At 38.6% G+C, this 13,356-nt stretch overlaps 1 long non-coding RNA gene across 1 annotated transcript; it reads left to right on the top strand.

The window, feature by feature from the left end:
- The first annotated feature begins 2,196 nt into the window (after positions 1 to 2,196).
- Positions 2,197 to 12,975, top strand: LOC108526666 (uncharacterized). The gene is made up of 3 exons (XR_001884579.1): positions 2,197 to 2,300; positions 2,655 to 2,797; positions 12,132 to 12,975. It is a non-coding gene; the product is annotated as an uncharacterized LOC108526666 (long non-coding RNA).
- Positions 12,976 to 13,356: the final 381 nt, after the last annotated feature.

Here is a 13,356-nt window from a genome sequence, read left to right as displayed (position 1 = left end):
ATTTAAATGAAAACAATCAAAATCAAAAGAGCTATTTATAAAGACTTGAAAACCTAACCCAACACATCTCCTGTGCCTTTACAAATGTGCATGAGAAGTGGTGTGTCAGTGCTAAATAATAATTCTGTACATTTTATTGATATTTGTCTTCAGCCTGACATACGGAAGGAAGCATAATAGTTGTAGAGAATTGTAGCAATATATTTAGTTCGTTTAAACCTCTACTTCAATCACCTTTCATAAAGTAAAAGAAATGAAAGGAACTTTGTAAAATATGCAAAGGAAAGTAAACTTATTGATATATACTAGGAGACCTAAGCCAATTCATTTCATCCAGGCACACATAATTCTGACTGCAGACCAGCCTCCATTGTCTTGGATGAGCAGTCACTCCCTCCCATTTGAGCTTGAGAATACCATAATCTCTGATCATGTCTCACTGTCATTAAAACTGAGGCAATATGCCCACCTACCCCTTGCATATGAAAGGAAAGAAAAGTGAATAATAATAACCAGCTTCCTAGCACAGAGTTTTTATGCCTTTTCAGAGCTCCACGAATCTTTCAAAATTAATGACAATGGATAAGCTTCCTCAGCGATTTTGCAGGATGCTCCTGGCACATTTCTGCAAGGTAAAGAAATTTACTTTGCCCTCAGTGGAGGAAAAATATTGGGGGGGCTTAGAAAATAAACTAGCTTGAAAATAAATGGTTAAAGCTGAAAAGTAACAGATAAAAAATATGACCTATTCTCAATCTTATTCGTCTCAAAATCTAAAGGAGAATTAAACTTACCTGTTTCTACAACTGAGGTTATTCTTGCTGAAATTCCAAAAACAGTCATTTTACAAAAGGGATAAATGGCATAGATTCTGTGCTGTTCAGAGTAAATAATATGGATTAAACAAGAAGAAGAAAAAATAAAAATGAAGTTCAGGTAAAAAGAAATAATTCCAATGAACATATTCTCTACCATTGTAACAATAATGTATGAACATCTAAATGATAAAAATATTCTAGCAAAATAATGACTAAATCCATAACTGACTGCAGAAAACTATAAATAATAATATTTCAAAAGTTAAACATCCCTAAGATATTTACTGATAATTATTCACAAATAAGCAAATGAATAATCTTTCTGTCCATTATAAACTAAATACTGATAAAACAGTAAAATTCATTCAATCATTCTTTTATTCAAAAAATATTTATTAGGGGACTACCACATGCCAAGCATTCTTTGAAACACTGGAGATACAGTAGTGAACAAGATGCGGGGGGGAAACTCAGATAAAAGGTGTAAGAAAAGAGTTTATACTCAAGTAAACAAAAATAAAAATGAACAAAAAAAAAAACATATGTATGTTAGATGGTGATAAGTACTATGGAGAAACAATGTAGGAAAGGATAATGGGGAGTGCTGGGGATGGCAAGATTTGGGATGAGTGAAAAGAAGCAAATTGAATAATTAAGGCCTCACTGAAAAGATAGAATTTTTGCAAAAACCTAAGAAAGTAAGAGAATAAGACATGTTGCTGCCTGCAGCAAAAGCATTTCAGGTAGAAGGAACAGCAAGTTCAAAGATCCTGACCCAAGGGTATGGTTGACATTTTCAAAAAACATCAAGAGGTCCAATAAGCCTGCAGCAACACGAGATAGAAGAAAGTAACAATGATGTCATAGAGGTAAGGGAATAGGATTAAGATCAGGGTACATTCTTTTAGGCCATAGTAAGAATTTTGGCTTTTTTCCTAAGTTAGAAAGCTTCTGGAAGAGTTCAAAAAGAATGACATGATCTGACATTTTAACAGGACCACCTTGGTTACCTCGTTAAGAAATATGATCAAGGGCCGGGCGCGGTGGCTCAAGCCTGTAATCACAGCACTTTGGGAGGCCGAGACGGGCGGATCACGGGGTCAGGAGATCGAGACCATCCTGACTAACCCAGTGAAACCCCGTCTCTACTAAAAAATAAAAAAAAATTAGCCGGGCGGGGTGGCGGGCGCCTGTAGTCCCAGCTACTCGGGAGGCTGAGGCAGGAGAATGGCGTGAACCCGGGAGGCGGAGCTTGCAGTGAGCTGAGATCCGGCCACTGCACTCCAGCCTGGGCGACAGAGCGAGACTCCGTCTCAAAAAAAAAAAAAAAAAAAAAAAATATGATCAAGAAAAAGAGATAGCAGCAGGGAAACTGGATAGAAGACTATTATGGTTATCCAAATAAGACATGATGGTGACTGGGACCTGAGTGGAAGCAGTGAAGGTGGTGACAAGTGATCAGGAGTTGGATATATTTTGAAGGTAAAGTCCATAGGATTTACCGAATGTATGTAGGGGGAGTGAAGAGGAATGTGAGAAAGAGGAATTTACTACGACACCAAGGATTCTGGCTGAGTGTAATCGGCCATATGATTCTTCATGTTTCCCAGCATCCATGCCCTCTCTGTGGCCTCATTGTGAGCAGCATCTGTTTTTCCATTTCTTAACTATGGATTCAAACACAAATTTAACTTTGGCGAATGACATGTGTATAAAACTGACTGCCTGCTCATTCTGAGCCCAGGACTTAAAAGGCCTTGCACATTATTTCTGGCCCTCTTACAGTTGTTCTATCAGCATGAAAAGAATATACCCTAACCAGCTTTCATGTTCTAGGAAGATAAGGAACAGGTATAAGAGAGCTGCTCAAGTGACCGACAGACCTGCAGTAGGAAGTAGAACTGCCTTGACCTCTGAACCTTGAAGCAGAGATACCTGGCCAAACCCAGATCAGCCAAATTTAAATCAACCTCAGACACGTGAGTAATAATTAATGATTGTTGTTTTAAGTTTTTGAGGGTTGGAGTGGTTTGTTATGATTCAATAGCTAGCTGATACACTGAGCAACTTAGAGGATAAAGTTATATTTACTAAAATAAGGAATTCTGCAGGAAGACTAAGTTTTGGGGGAGAAAACAGGATTTTAGTCTTGGAAATATTAAATCTGAGATGTTAAAGGGGAGATTGAATAGGAATTGCATATACCAAGAAAGAGGTATAGGCTGAATAAATGTAAGCATCATAAGAGTTTAGATGGTATTTAAAGCCATGAGACTAGTTAAGATCTTCTAGGAAGTGAATGTAGATAAAGAATAGATGAAATCTAAATCTTGAGACACGTCAGTGTCAAGATGTTAGGAAAATGAGAAAGAACTAGCAACAGAGACTGAGCAGGAGCAGACAAAGGTACTGGAGAAGGTCCAAAAAGGAATAGCACCTGGAAGTTTAGTGAATAATATGATGTGCAGAGTAGGTGACTGTATTAGTCCCTCTCATGCTGTTAATAAAGGCATACCCAAGACTGGGTAATTTATAAAGAAAAGAGGTTTACTGGACTCACAGTTCCACATGACTGCAGAGGCTTCACAATCATGGCAGAAGGTGAAGGAAGAGCAAAGGGACATCTTACATGGTGGCAGGCAAGAGGGCATGTGCAGGGGAACTCCCTTTAAAAAAACCATCAGATCTTGTAAGGATTATTCACTATCACAAGAACAGCATGGGAAAACCTGTCCCCATGATTCAATTACATCCCACTGGGTCCTTCCCACAACACATGGGGATTATTACAATCCAAGGTGAGACTTGTGTGGAGACACAAAGCCAAACCATATTAGTGGTCCACTGGACCAAATTACATACTGGTAGGTCAACTAGGATGAAGACTGAAATAGTGCCATTGGATCCTGCAGTGTGAAGTTCTGGTGACTTTATTAAGTTTTGCTATATAGAGAAATAGAGAAATGGGAAAGTAGCTAGAGAGAAAACTTAGGTTTAAAAAGGAGTTTTTGATTTTTTAATAGCATTGAGAATGGCTTTTTTTATTTGCTGATGAGAATGATCCAGCAGAGAAGAAAACCTGATGAAGAAGAGAGGGGACTAATTGATAAACCGGAGAGAAGGCAGAGTATATTGAAACTCATGCTAGAAGGCAAGCAGTGTTGAGTAAGAGCATAAAGAAAGTATCTTTTGATTGCTTATACTTTCCAAATGGAACAGGAAGCAAGGTCAGCTAAGAGAGAATGAGGGAAGAGATCTGAGCATTCAATAAGAAAGGAGAAAGTAGGAAATAATCAGATAGGAGACTAGAACAGTAAATGCACTACATAAAGTCAGGTGAGTGATCACGAATTTAAAGCGAGACCAATCACATAGTTCTGTGTTTATCCACAATCACATTGTCTCATGGGTGTAGCCATAGAGTAGAGGGACAATTAGATTTACACAGGTTAGGATTCTCCCAAACAAAACTTATAAAAAGGGTACATGAGGGAAGCTGAGAGCACAGCAAGGGAATAATAATGAATGACTATGGAATTGAAGCTGGAGAGGAAGGGAAATGTGTGCAGGAGGGGAGTGAGGGGAAGTGAAAGACTGGATGGAGGCACTTTTAGAGTTGTGATTACTGAAGGAAGCTTCACCGTCAGGGTGGCGATGGCAGGAAGCAGTTGTTTGAAACAGAGCTTATGGAGAGATTGCAGGTATCAACAACCACAAAGATAGGGTATAGACTTTGAGACTGAAGAGCTATCTGAAGGGTGGAGGACAAGAGAGGTGGAGGAGATGAAGAAAGTGAGAAGTCAATGTACTGGAAAGTTCACCTTCCAATATCCAATCCAGATATTGAAATTGCCAAGATTAGGGCAAGAGTACCGTTAGAGTGCCAATGATGTAACACGTAAAATTTTCCAGAAACTCAAAGTAAAAGATTTTGCATTTCTGCAAAATATTTCGTACCTTAACTGAAATCATAGCAAGTAGCACTCAAATTGTTCTATAAAGCATTTAATAAGGATCTTAAAAGTACAGTAGAACTCTCGTAACCCATTTCCACTCAGCTAACTTGCCAGATTACTTATCCACATGCTTCCCTTTCTCTGCAAAGCTTTTCTGTTGAAGCCCAAAGATGAGAGAAAGCCCCTGGCAGAGACTGCTCTCTGGTCTGTTCACTCAGTTCTACTCCCACCAGTTGAGTTGGATGCTTGCCAAGAGTCAGTTATGTTTGTTTCCAACACTGTTAGTGCCTCTTAAATTCAATGTTATAATTACATAATGACATAGTTTCATGAGATGTTATATAAGTCAATGATATATGAATGCAAAAATGTGGCTTCTTTGAAAACCACCTGGAATGCTAGAAAGATTTTATAAAGGTAAGTCACTAAGAAACGTGCTATCAGATTAGGTGTGAGTGAGACAAACGTAAAATATTTTTAAAGAATCATAAAAACATAGAAGGTATCAGCACTCAGACTGCTTTACCCATGTCTTTGGGTTATTGCTCCACTTACAAAAGCAAAACCAGAACTCACAGACAATGAATTGTGTTTGTGGTTGATGCAAGAAAGACAATGCAGAGCTTCAACCAGGGGACCCATACTAGAAATGAAGACAGTGGGTCTCCATCAAAATATTGATGAGTGAATACAAATATACATGTTTTAAGGTAAGTAAAATCTTGAATGTGTCTTTTTAAAATAATTCCTATTTTAAGCAACTTCTTCAGTTAACTTCTTTAACCGACTACTGTCTTGATTGAACTAGATTAATGGACTTCTGATGCTACTTTAGACAAGCAAAACACAGAGATTCAATGATTCATTCTTAAAGTAAATCCTTTATAAACCTGGAAAAAACATGACTTGGTTGAACTGGACAGTAACTTTGATTTTTGTTGTTACTGGTGTAAAGTCTCATCATGTAATTATTGGAATAGGAACAATGTTACAAGAGCATCTCAGCCACAAACTTGCCTTTAAGGCAAGCTGCATGTGAATTCCTAAATAGATGAGAATCTCTGCATTGAAGTTTCCCTTGGAATGCTTTTGTCAGAGTAAGAGTTTTGCTGTAGTAAATTGTAACTTTACATTCACCAGTGTAGGCTGCATGAATATGGTGAAGAAGTAGTTAAATAATTAAACTGATCTGCTCCAGTCCTGAGTGACACTTAACAGTGTGACATAGAAAACATCCTGGTGATTATGCTACTAGACAATTTGACCCAATATTTCTGACTAAATCCAAAATACTAGATGAAACTACTATAACCAGGCAATCCATGAAACAAAGAGAGACTCTGAAGAGGACCTTTAAAATATCATTAAGGTAGGATGGAAGAGATGAGAAGTATTTAGCATGATAGAAGAGAGTATCAGTCTCTTCCAAACACTAGAATAGACTGTATAGTTTTCAGAAGCAGAAGGAAACTAAAACTTTGCTGCAAATAGTGAGAAATGATCTGTTCGAAGGAAATAACCTTCTAATGTAGAACAAGGACACCATGAAATACATGGGAAAGAATCAACAAAACTTGGATGGACCAGGAGGAAAATTTGGAACCAAAACTGTTGTCTCAAACATGTTTAGCTGTTTAGCTCAGGTTTGTACTCACTCTTTAGTAAAGGCGAGTTAAAATGCTGGTCTCATTATCATCATTGATAGTTTATTATATGTAATTATACTTAAGTTAACTAGATACTAAACTCTATGTAGTTTTCATTTCATACAATTAATTCAGTCAAAATTAAAGTTCAACGTTTAAAAACCCCTCCAGGTATTTTAGGAGCCATGATTGAAGACTGAGTTGTAACCCTGTTAACCACTACAAGCAAAATTCTGATACCCATTATGGATATCACCTTTTTCAGAACAATTTAGTGACTGTAACGGGTACTATAAATTCTTCATACATCTTCATCAAGTGATACTACATCAAGAAATGTGGTCTGTGAACATGGAGAGTAAATAAACACTTATACACAAAGATTTGGAGACACCCTAAATTAACAACTTGAAAGAAATAGATAAATTATGATACATTTATATGTTACTTTTGGTCTTCCACGGACAAGATAAATAGCAAAATGGGCAATGTATATGTGTACAGGGGAGAACATTTGTTGTTTTGAGAGTTGAGCACTTTGTTCTTATCAGGATAGAAACTGTTTCCAGATGGAAAAGAAGTAGCAAGCTCATATGCTTAAAGGAGGCAGGCAAGTGACATAAATGAGTGAAATGGTCCCTATATAAGAGATAACATGGAAGATGGCAGTGGGGGCATCTGTGGCATACTGAAGATCACTTGCCAATCTATACAGACAACAAAAACTCAGTTCTAGCCCAGCTGTATCTGAGAATGTGCACCCATTGTTGCCATTTCTTCTGATTTTTTTCTAAAGGAGCTTACCACCTGGATTTTGCTATGCTTTTTGTGTCATCATAGTCAATAGTCTAAAGGGCCATCTCATATTAACCCAAGCGATGCCAGAGGGTTTGTTTTTTGTTTTTTCTTTGCATCTGGCTTAGAGGTCAAAATAAATTAAGATCCCTTCGTGACTGTGGTTTTTGGGGACAAGGAAGCTTTGCAGGGATAGCCTTGATAGCCAAAAAAAAATTTCCAAAGAATGGCTAGACAAACTGTTCTGCATAAAAGGTTAATTTGGGGGTGGAGGAAAAGTAGACAAATGGAAAGAGGAGAGGGAACAGGAAGTGAAGCAACACAACAGTAGGTGAAGTAAGGACTTACAAGACACAGATTTCTAAATATGCAATTCACTAGGATTGCTGTGAACCCTCAGTAAACTATGCCTTGCATATAAACGCCTTGGATGATAGTATTTTGAGAAAATCAAAGGACAGTAGCTAGTTGCACATCCTCCTTTGTTGGTGCAGGCAAAGAAGAAAAGAATCGCTCTAGGAGTTGAGAGATGAGTGAGTTTCAAGGCTTTAAGGAAATGAGAAATTGAAAAGAGAGGTACCATAAAATACATAATATCACTTCTGTAGGAAGTGATAGAAAATATAGCTAGGGTATTGAGCACCCTATAAGACAGAAATTATTGAGCCTATTAAGGTAACCCTACCTGCCTATCTCAAGATCTCACTGATTTAAAGCAATAGAAATTTATTTCAATGTCATATCACAGTTCAATGGACAGCAAGTGACAAGGTGTGAACTCTGCTCCACACAGTTATTTAAGTTCCCAGGCTGATAAAGGGTACATCACATGGGTTCCAAAGTCAACCTGGACAATCAGCTAGCTCTTGGTAGGAGAGAGAGAAAGAGTGAATAACCATGCAAGATATTTCTATGGTCAACATTCTGTTAGCCATAACTCAGTCATATGGCCACACCTAATTATCACAAAGGCCACACCTAATTATCACAAATGTGATCTAGATGTATGCCCAGGAGGAAAGGAGAACTATGTTCTCTGACTTAGTGGGGTCAAGCCAAATTTATTTAAACCTAAAAATAAACTGTAGGACCAAAATCATTGTCTCTAGTTAGTAAGAAAATGCAAATTAAAGCCCCAGCCAAAATGGGATATTAATGTTATATGGGAAGAAGGAGACACGCTAAGCTTGAGAGGCACTATATGTCCTTGGGAGAAAAGCAACTTCTTCAGAGCTGTGGTAGCTAAGCGCCATGAAAATGCCAAGTAATTGTCCCAGACAAGGCCCTTCATCTACCCACATTTTGTGAATGGGAGGAGTCCCTTTGGGATCCTCAGCCTAGTCTTGTTCCTTCAGTGGGTATGACAGCCCAGTTGGTCTCAGCCAACCTCAGTGAAAATGACCAAGGATAGTAATAATAGTTGCTAGCATTATTGAGCACTTGCTGTGTGCACTGCCATGGACAATTCCAAGTGCTTCACTTGTATTGTCTCACTTAATCCTTGCAGTAACCCTGAACATTTTTATCCCCATTTTACATGCAAGATAACTGAAGCACAGAAAGGTTTAGTAACTTGTCAAGAGTTATTCAGCTAATAAGTGGTAGAGCTAGAATCTGAACCCAGATAGCCTGACTCCAGAGCTAAGCTGCAGACAGGCTCTGACTTCTCTCTTGCTTCAGACAATGGACTACATGGGGGCAAGAATTAGGTCTTGCTCATCTATGCAGTTTCAGTGCCTGGTACCATTTCAGCACAAATAGGGCAAAATAGCACAGAGGTCAGAGACTGGACTATGAGGTCACTCATTCCAGGTTTTAAAAAATGACACCAGCACTTGGTATGACCTTGGGTAAGTTACTTACCTTTTCTCAATTTCAGATTGTTTACCTTAAAAAGGAAAAAGCATAATAAAAGGAGACATCTTTATTATTTATTATCTATCACATCAGGCTGTTGTGAAAATTAATGGTATAACACATTTCAAAGGCTTAGCCTAGCATTGTATTTGATAAATAATAAACGAGACTCCATACAACTGGAAGTTATTTTTTTCATCTTTCTTTGCTTTTCAAAATTATTTTTTAAATGTTCCAAAAACCTAAATGTCTCCCAAGTCCCCTCCCAAGTATCATGAAAAGTCCATTTAAAGAAAAAAAAATTTAAGTTTTATAAAAACAGGATAAAGAAAAACATCATTCAAAAGAAGTTTGATTCCCTTGAATCTCAAAAGGGAAGTTAAGCTATAATTTGGTAAAACTGGCAGTAGCAGTGGAAAATAATTTACAAAACATACAGTTTTATGAATGTTTATAGGAGTGTATTAAGGTAGCTAATTCATAGATGTTAATTACATGGCTGAAGACAGTTCTATCTACCAGTAGATATTCTGTTGCCTAAATCTCCCTGTTCCTACAGGTACTACTTATATGATAGTAGTAGTTTCCAGAACCTGATTTATCTTGGCCTTCCATCAGAAAAATATTACTGAGCAAAACACAATGCTAGGTCTTGTGAACACAAAAACACGTAATACACAATCCTTATTCTCAAGGAATTTAGAGTCTACTTGGGGAGACAGAATATATCCATGCAAAATAATTAACATAGTAAGTGGCATGGACTAAATACCAACTAGAGTTCAAATGAGTTGCACTGTTTTGTTTTGTTTTGTTTTTTTTCTTGAGATGGAATTTCACTCTAGTTGCCCAGGCTAGAGTGTAATGGTGCAATCTCAGCTCACCACAACCTCCGCCTCCTGGGTTTAAGCGATTCTCCTGCCTCAGCCTCCCGAGTAGCTGGGATTACAGGCATGTGCCACCATGCCTAGCTAATTTTTGTATTTTTAGTATAGATGGGGCTTCTCCATGTTGGTCAGGCTGGTCTCGAAATCCCGACCTCAGGTGATCACCCACCTCAGCCTTTCAAAGTGTTGGGATTACAGGTGTGAGGCACCGTGCCTGGCCGGGTTGCATTTTCAATTGCTCATGCTAGTCACTAATGTTGGTAGTTTTTTTTTAAGAACTAATAGACATCTTTCAGGAATTGACCAGTTCAGTAGTTACTCTTTAAGAGCAAGAGAGATCAGATCCAGAAAATTGCAGAAATACATCCTACCCTCCTCTCAGAGTTTGGCTAAAATCTCAATTTGGCTAAATCTTCCAACAGTAGATGATATATTTATTTGCAGATCTGTCTCCCAGCTAGCCTGAGCATTGGTGAAGGGAAATGTCCCTACTTTGGCACATTTCCATATCACATACAGGGGCTCAATTAATAGCGGTTGAATGGAATGGATATCTGTAGTGTATTATACATAGCTAACATTATTGTTAAAGTTGGACATTTTTTCATATTTAACATTCTATGATTTTCCCCTTTGGTCTGGTAAACCCGGTCATAAACAGACTCAATTATTTGTTGACAGTGTATTTTCCTAATTAAGCCCCATATAATTATGTGGCTTAAACGTAACTCTCTATAATCAAGAAGCTGGCCTATATGGACCTAATATTGGCACAAGGCATGAATAAGGTCCAAACACACACTAGGAAAGAAACAATGCTATCCACGGCCACTCTGCTGATGACCTGTACATCCTTCCAAGTCACGTATGCTGTTTGTTGTCTCCTCTTGGAAAGCTCTTTCCTCCCCACATGATGTCCATCCATTTCCTTCACCACATTACCTCATCATCATCCTTAGGATTTCAGCTTATACTTCACTCCCTCAGGAAAGATTTCCCAGACAGCCTGTGATGCTGCCAGAGCCAATACTGCTCCTTAATAGCAATCATTATAATGGATAAAGTAACATTTTCCATTAATTTTATGATTATTTCATTACTGTCTTCTGTTTGTGATTGTAAAATCCATGTATGAACGTAATATGTGTGCATTTGCTTCATGATTACGTTTATATCACAGAGCAATGTGTCTTGTGTATATGTCTATGTGTGTATATATAGATATATACGCACACATATATATTCACACACACAAGACACAAACATATATGCCCTCACATAAGACACTTTGCTCCATAATCTATACATATGAATGAATAGGTGGTGCTCAGTAAATATTTTGAATGAATGAATTCAGCAGATTTTACCCATGAATCATAAAGGAAGATTTGAGAGCAGGGCTGGGTCATTCCAATGATTCAACTGCATTCCAAATTGAAAGCAGAGAAACTTTTCAACTCACGGCTTATCCTGTTGTCTTACCACCCCTAGGAGACATCAATTGCGTTTTTGGAACAACAACACCCCAAACAGTGCTTGTACAGGTCATATTCCCAATCTGTATCTGCAAGGAATGAACAAGCAGTATATTGTGTAGCTCATCAAGAGGAAAGGCAGGCCATGCATGGTGGCTCACGCCTGTAATCCCAGCACTTTGGGTGGCTGAGGCAGGCAGATCACCTGAGGTCAGGAGTTCAAGACCAACCTGGCCAACATGGTGAAACCTCATCTCTACTAAAACTACAAAAATTAGCCGGGCGTGGCGGTGGGTCCCTATAATCCCAGCTACTTGGGATGCTGCAGCAGGAGAATCACTTGAACCCAGAAGGCAGAGGCTGCAGTGAGCCAAGATCGTGCCACTGTCCTCCAGCCTGGGTGACAGAGTGAGAGTCTGTCTCAATAAATAAATAAATAAATAATTAAATAATTAAATAAATAATTAAATAAGGAAAAGGCAGAGGGAAGTGGTAAGAACCCACCTATATCTCTGTGGTTCTCATCCTGTTTTGGTCAGAATATTAACTCACCTGGAAGCATAGTGCTCTTACTCCCCTACTAACAATTATCAGTTCCTAATTAGCAGACCAAATATCTCCTTGTCTCTGTCTCTGTGTCTCTGTGTTGCACTCTCTTTCACTAGCTCTCTTTCTTGGTTTCTCTCTTACTCTCCAGGACATTATATGTAAAACAGCAATAAGAAGACTCTGAAAGTTGGAGAAAAGAAGCCATACCAGTTGGAGACCTTGGGATCTGAGCAACAACATAGCAGTAAATTCCCAGGGTTTCCTTTCTGGCTTACATATCCCAAACTGGGTGCTGGAGAAGCCAGTAACCTAGACACAACAACAGGTACAGACAAAAAAAACAAAAGCCCCAGCAAATGCCACTCTCTACACCCAAAGAACCAGGAAATGTGCAGCCTTCCAAGACAATACCACTTTATTGCAGCCAAAATGGCAGAAAAAACTGTGGCCCCACCCCAACTAGCAAAATCCAAAGGGGAGCCTAGACTTTTCTCTTTGCCGAGTTGTAAGGAAATAGCTCAAACCCCCTACCCAGACGATGTCAGAGAAGGATGAGTAGGGAGCTGGGACTTTCATCATCACTGAGCAGTAACTGGGGCTCTCCTCTCCCACAGTGTCAGTGGAGACCACATGGGGACATGGAAGCAGTGACAGGGCACCTCTACCCTCTCTCAGAAGTAACAGGAGCCCCTCCCCATCCCAGGTGTCAACAGAGGCTGAGTGGGAACCTGGACTTCTACCCCCACCTGGTAGTAACAAGGCGTGCTCCACCCCTTTCTTTGCTGGAGTGGTGTTGGAGGAAGTCAATAAAAACAAAAGGTGTAAAGAAGACTAAGCGTCTCATAACATAATATCCAAAATGTCTAGGTTTCCATCGAAAATCACTCATCATATCAAGAGCCAGGAAAATCTCAACTTGAATGGAAAAAGACAATCAATAGATGCCAACATCAAAATGACGGAGATGGCAGAATTATCTGACAAATATTTTAAAGACAGCCATTATATAAATGTTTGAAATAAACTGTTACAAACATACTTGAAACAAACAAAAAATAGTCTCAACAGAAGTATAGAAGATATAAAGAAGAACCAGATAAAAATTTTAGAACTGAAAAATACAAAAGCCAAAACAAAAGACAACAGCAGAATAAATGAGACAGGAAGAAAATCAATGAACTTGAAGATAGAGCCGCAGAGATTAAGCAGTATGAATAACAGAGAGAAAATAGACTAAAAAAATGAAAAGGACCTCAGGGACTTATGAAACTATAACAAAAGATCTAACATTCCTGTCACTGGAGTCTTGCAAGGAGAGAAGAAAACGGGCAGGGCTAAGAAAAGGACACAGAAATCACAGCTAAAAACTTCCC

This window comes from Rhinopithecus bieti, unplaced genomic scaffold (genome assembly GCF_001698545.2).
Source record: "Rhinopithecus bieti isolate Rb0 unplaced genomic scaffold, ASM169854v2 scaffold_3874, whole genome shotgun sequence".
NCBI lineage: Eukaryota > Metazoa > Chordata > Mammalia > Primates > Cercopithecidae > Rhinopithecus > Rhinopithecus bieti.
The sequence above is the reverse complement of the archived record's forward strand: the minus strand, read 5'-3'. Positions and strand labels throughout refer to the sequence as shown.